Genomic DNA, 7004 nt, shown 5'->3' with positions numbered 1-7004 from the left:
GTAACTTCAGGACAAGGCTAAGGTTGGGAGCTAAGTAGCTAGCCATTGTATATTATCACATTTATCAATCAGGTTGATGGACATACCAGCATATATTTATAAGACGTAACAATCATACAGTTCTAGAACCACCTGTGCACTACGTTTATACAAAACTATATATTTTGTATTGTGTGGAAAATATCAACTACTACATCATCAAAAAATAATAATAGACACCTAGTAGTAGGTCTGATTAATAAAATAACAAGTAGGAGGGTTTTGTGACCAGGATAGGAAGTGAGAGTAAATACAGTATGACAGTGGTATCTGGCTATTTTATCTAGCAGAGGTGTCTGGATCAGGAAAATGGTTTTCTGTTTGCCTGGAGTTCATATGTGTTGTTGAGGTGTTGCGGGTGCCTATAATGCAGCTTTGGTAATATTTTAAATGTAACTTTTGCCTTATATGTAGCTGATACAAGAAAAAGGTGGATATAAAACATCAGTCAGGTGTATGTTTTAAATTCATATGGGCTTATATACATGGGCTTTTATTTGCACCAGAGCTTCATTTCTTTCCTATAAATGTCAGTGTGAAAAGTAGCTTGAAACTGCTCGATGTAAGTCAGAAGCAAGTTAAAGGTAAATTAAAGTGAATTAAATGCACATCAAAGAATCTCAGAAGTGGCTTAATGCATATTGAATTGGACCTGACTTGAGTCTTAAGTCCATCTACACAAGCCTTAGACAAGATGATTTTGTTGTCTGTTATAAACATTTAATGATATGCACATGTTCTACATAATCACTATAATGTATTGACTATTTCATATGCAAACTATTTCTATATGGGAATTGAGTGGTTTTAAACAGAGAATTTCTGCTAAGAATGATTTTCCATGCTACTGAAAAAAAAACTGCTTGATATTTGCCAGTTCATCAGTCCATTTGCAATCTGCTTTAAACCATAAAACAAACCAAATGTCTTGTGAATGCACTTAATCTCAATTAGATCGAAAGAGAAATCCTTTACCACCAGCATTAAATACACAAACCACACTTTTATCAATGGCACAGTTTTTTCACTTTCACCTGTATGTCTTAATACTTTCAGTGGTCATCATATCAATGCATTTAAACCTATTAACACTTCCTCAAGTTACTATGACAATTCTGTTTAATTTGATCAAAGTGACACTAAACTCAGGAGTTAAATGTAAAAATTGCATTAAAATACCTTAAAAGAGAACTATGAGGTAACTTTTTTATCCCATAGTGCTCTTTAGGGTCACAGGAGGACATATACTAACGTCCTCCAATGACCCAAAGCGCAGTATATAGTGGGCTATAGCAAGCTATATACTGAGAGCGCCGTAGCCGAGACATATCCCGACAATACTGTCGAGATCCACCCAGCTGGTTGATTGACAGCGAGCTGTGCCTCTCTAGAGGCAGCTGTACCCGCCCTCACCCGGTCCGTTCCTCCATTTAGCACTGGAGGATTAGAGCGGGTGGGGGGGGAAACCCTGCGGGGAGCGGTGACTGACCGTCACCTTTCTCTCCAGGGAGATGATCGGGAAGTGAGCGAGTGATGATATGTGTGCGCTCACTTCCCGATCAATAGAGCCGACATGTGACAGTTTCAATGTCACACGTCGGCTCTAACTATGAGGATGAGTGTAAATCACTCACCTCATAGTTCTCCTTTAACTATTACCAAAAATGTATCTTATTTGTGTATCACTCGGCTGTAGATACTCAAATCATCTCTAAATTGTTGCGGACACTGTCCTTCCTTCTGGAGGGTGGCTACTTTTGTTCCCCATGGTCCCTGTGTGTGTTGTAAAGTAGCCACTGCTCCAAGTTCACTCCCGTGATTGACTACAGTCTCATGTTTAGTTTACTAATTTGTACTGAGATTGTAGTCCATCAACGGAGTGAGCTTGGAGTGTTGGCTACTTTACAACACACACAGGGACCATGGGGAACAAAAGTAGCCACCCTCCAGAAGGAAGGACAGTGTCAGCAACAATTTCGAGATGATTTGAGGATCAAAACACATAAATCTTGGGTGTAACATGAAACATGGTCCAAATCATAATCTTTGCACATGCGTACACTAATAGTAAACTGTTCAGGCAGCTAAATGAGCAATGTAATTATTAATTAGCTCTGCCTCTACATTCAAATAACACGCTTTTTTTTTAGGATTCTAATTACTGTATTATTTGCCTCGCACTTTGCTGAATAGTTTCACAGCTCTGATCATGAGTCGTGCTTTTGCCCCTGCATGCTTCCTGTTCGTCTGTGCCCTTAGAGTGTCACTTATACAGTACATTAGTCAGAGCTGTCCTACACTTCCAGCAAGTGTGCAGTCAGCTGTTCCAGGCAGCAGCCGGTGTACAGACTCATACATCCTCATATATTGTCCGCTAAATTAAAACTACAATGAAGTAAACTTATAGGTCATGCCACTGATGGGGAAATTGGCTTTTTCTTCTTTTCTTGCATCATTTATGCATCTCATTAACCTTTTCTTATACTTTTGTGTGTTGGTAATTCTTCTTGTAGCTGGGTTAAAGCAGCAAAATCAAAAGCACATTATTTAACAGGACCAAGAGGGATGTGTAGAATGTACTTGGTTTAGATGTATCATTTACATAATTTAATAGGACAGGGAGGGATGTTTAGAGTGTACTAATCCATAGCAAGTGGTCCACAATCATCTTTCATTGATTCATGAAAACGGAGGTGTTATTGCTTCTTATGGGTTACTATTCCTCATTGCCATTGATGTTCACTGCATGTCAACAAGAGATTTAACCCCCTCGTTGACAACTACCCTAGCTGAAATAATTGTATTAAAAGTAAAGGGATTGCCATAACACAGTTAACACTCTTTCTAATAAGTAAATAAAAGTGTGTTGGAATTAAGAGGAAAATTTAGAGGACAAGGTTAATGAGAGGCAAGATATATATCATTAGCTGTATTCCCTTTCTTAATGGTAGTCTAAATTCATGAAAAGAGTGCTTGGAAATGCAGCAGTTCCTCAATGAAAGGATTTTTTTAGAGTCAGTCAGTGTCGGAATTTATATTACACTGTAATACTAAATTCAGTGTAGGCAACCTTTTTGAATAATTATCTCCAGTGTCATTGCGGCTTTCTGCTACATCATGATTCCCTTTGCTGTGTGATTACACTGTAATGGCTGCATTCATTACAAACATTTAAAGTGATTCCTACATTGTTTCATTCTGCTCTACAGAACTGTTATCTTGCTTCACATGCAACAGGTTCACTTTGAAACAGGTAAGAAATAGTAGTGAAAACAAATATGTTGCAATATGACCGCAACACATTCACTCTAATTTAATATGTGATGAAAGGCATTAAAAATGGAAGAAATAATCCTGAAAGGTTATTGCAGTAACAAATTGACATCCCCTAGAAAAGCAGCGCTGCTGCTGTGGTCCTCCATCCCTCTTTTTCTCAAACTAGACTTTGCATATTAACTGTTGTGATCCCCCAAACATGTTGTAATCATCTGTCAACAAAGGCAGAAGAATATATTCCACATACCTGAGACAAAAGGAAATCAGGTGCTTCCATCAATTGCTTTATAAAGTCTCGATACTTTATCAGATAGCTTAGCACCACTGCTCTCAATACAGACAGCCTGTCAATGAATAAGCACTAGTGGTTCTCTTCATCTGGAAAGAGAGTCAACAGCCGGCGCATCTCATCTGGTTGGGTATATATCTGTTTCAGCATCATATTGCACACAAGTTGCATGTGTCCAGTGACCTACCTACAACTCCTGTTAGGTAAAGTATCAGGAGCGCCTTTATTTTTTCCTCGTCTCTATTACAACTACATCTCTGTGTCCCTTTTATCTCAGTTTTTCTCTCTCTAGTTCTGTGCCCCCTCTGGGCGCCCCTTTTTCTGTCCCCCCTTCCTCCTATTCATACTCAGGATCTCTTCTCCTCAGTTCGCCCCCTTTTTTTTCAGGCTCCTCCCTCCTCGCTATGCAACCAATATCAGAAAGTAGTTCATTAAATTATGTGACATTTATTTACTCCTTTCACCCCCCCCCCCCCCCCCCCCCTTTGCAGCAGGTCCCTATTCAGGTGGGTTTTTCATATCATCAGAGAGTTAATCCCTTCTCTTCCCTAAAAATAATTAAATAAATCACTATTTACTACGTTCACTCACGACTTGTTTTGATGAGTGCTCTTCTGATCTCAGAGAACAGGACTGTTTTCACACCTGCTTGCCTTGCAAAACGACAAGCCACAGTTGCAGAGTACAAAAATAAAATCTCCATGCCCCTCTTCAGACCCCCATGCTAAGCTCTGATTTACGTTTGCACATACTGTACTACTTTATTCATTCTCCAGGAGGAAAAAAAAAAGCAAGGGAAAGAGAGAGAGAAAAAAAGATACTGGAAAGACATGCACATGGAGGTGTTGGTAAAACAAACAGAGGGGAGAAGAAAAAGTAAATTCAAGCAGAAGCAATTATGTGTTTGCTGAAAATAAAGGATAAACATAATAACCTCTACATCTATACATCTATGGAATAAATGGTGCTATGTATCTGTCCCCACAAGATAGAACTGCCTGGCAATGCAGATTAATTGTGGAGGGAGAAGTTAATTGATTTGTACTTGAAGGTCTGCACCATGCTTTTGTGCTCAAGAGCTTGCAATCAGATATACCTTTGCAAGAGGGTAATGTGACTGACACAAGGTTTGTCATGGGCACCTGAGCACTTGTTCTTTAATTGTACACAGCAAATATACATTGCAAGTAAATAAAGATACAATACAGAAGAAAAAAAGGGAAGACTGCAGAGAGGATAAAGATAGGATTAGGGAGATCAGGGATAACACACATTGTGGAGAAAAAACAGAAAGTGCTAGTGGTGAAGCTTTAGAAGTGAGAGATAGGACAGAGATGCAGGGTCACCAGTTCACAGACACAGACAGTCAGCTGAGTGTGGGAGGACAGCACCTCATTCATAAAATCAGCAGCATGCTCTTACCTAGGCTTGCAAGCGCTTATATTACCTAGGTTGGCATGGTGTTATTTGGCTGTGCAGCTTCTCTTGCTGTTGCTACTAATCCATTCATAACAAGTTTGATCGTTTCCACATCAAGATCACGGGCTGTTTAGTCTCTTGTCTCACTCTCTCTCTCTCCCTCTCTTTCTCTCATACTCTCCACCCCTTTCTCTCTCTCTCTCTTTCATTCCCAAGCTCACCACTCTTCACTTCAAAATTTTGGCAGCTTAAAGTGAACAACAAAAAAAAATGTTCAAACATTTCAGTGTTTTCCTCATTTTGCAATTTTGTTTTGACATCTCAAACCCGCTCACCAACACTCCATATCTCTTTACCATCTCTGTCTGCTTGTGCTTTCCCTTCCCTCATTCACTTACTAATTTCATTCTGTGCCTAATTTACATAAATTGACTGTATTCCTAAGTGATTCATACTGAATTCATTTAAGATGTATGCTTTTCAGGATTGAGCCTGTTGTTTTTATAATTGGTGTTTTTGTTCCGTAGTAATTCTCTGTTCTGGCTACAAATGACCAACAGTTAAAAATAAAATTTTAATTAATGATCGAATGGTTCTATTTTTATTGCTGGTTAGATTAGCAGTAGACTGGCGCATAGAGGAACTCAACAAATATTTGCTTAACTTGCGTTTTGATGGGAGATTTTCCAGGTACTGACATCATCAGCCATGACGGCCAAAATGACGTAGTAGTGTTACTTTTCCTGGTGTGCCGTGCTTTAGCCAGAATTTATTTAATGCTTAAACCAGTGCATATAATCACAGGCAGGGATAAAGTGGCATCCAAGGCTGGCCAGTAGCTTCTGTTCATTTCCTTTAAGTTGGCATAGCTGTTATATAGCAGTGCTAAAATCTAGGCTTCTAGTAAGCCATCAGACTCTTCTGAGTGTACCGTTTCTCCCATTATGTCATAACATAAAGACTCACTTCAGTCAAACATGAACATTTTTCCACTGAAATTCACTCGGGATAAAGCCACCTGCGGAGTGACTATAATTTGTATCCTGACATTTGTCTTGTACAGCTGGCTGCCCCACTTGCTACATTTTTGTGGCTGCCAGTGTCCTTATTTTCTGAATGATCCCAAATGAGTCTTTGAAAATACAGCCCAAAGTTCCTAGATTGTAATCACTTTGTTTTTATAGTATTCAGCAAAGAAAACCTCAGCACAGAATCATTTGACAAAGAGCTGCAGTTCTATCCAGCTTGGCCAGGAGCCTGTTGTTGAGGGGATAAATACTGACCTCCAGGGTACAGAATATGGGGATATGGTTTTACTAGCAAAGTTTCCATTCAGGTTATGCATAGAGACTACTGCGCTTCAGCCTTTTTGTATTTCCGATGTTTAGGTGGTAATAGACTGTGCCCGTGGTACATTTAGTCCCCATGTGGTATATCCTTAGTTTGCTGTATTTACACAGATGCTGTTTATTAGGAATTTATTTTTATTTATTTTTATTAGCAACCACTAATCTGCTTTATCTGCACCAGAAAAATATAATCTAAATATTTGTGTGATAATGACTTTCACTTTTTAAAGTTGTAGTTTTATTAAGTAAAATGCAATTTTTATGTTAGAAAAGCAATAGATTTTGTTTACCACTTTCCTCCCCAGCAGCAAATGTTCACCTTTCAGCAAAGCAGAATACTAGGTACTTCTGGGTATGGAGGAGCATGTGAGTCCCTCCTCCTTCCTCTCATATGGCAGTGCTGGTGTATAATTTACAGCTTCAATGCTGTGACATAGGGATGGGAAGATACTCCGTAGCTCTGTATAAGCTTAAAATAGAAAGTCTGAGTGTACACAGGGTTTTATTTTTTTACTCCTAGGATTTAGCCATGGAGGAACCAGGTGCAGGTGAATATGTGCTGTTGTGGAAGGTGGGGGGTTAGGAGACGTTAAAGAAAGACTGTTTTTGCTCTTTATATAGCCTGCTTTCTC

The sequence above is a fragment of the Nanorana parkeri genome, unplaced genomic scaffold (genome assembly GCF_000935625.1).
Source record: "Nanorana parkeri isolate BGI_ZX_2015 unplaced genomic scaffold, ASM93562v1 scaffold52, whole genome shotgun sequence".
Classification (NCBI taxonomy): Eukaryota; Metazoa; Chordata; class Amphibia; order Anura; family Dicroglossidae; genus Nanorana; species Nanorana parkeri.
This window is presented reverse-complemented; position numbering follows the sequence as displayed.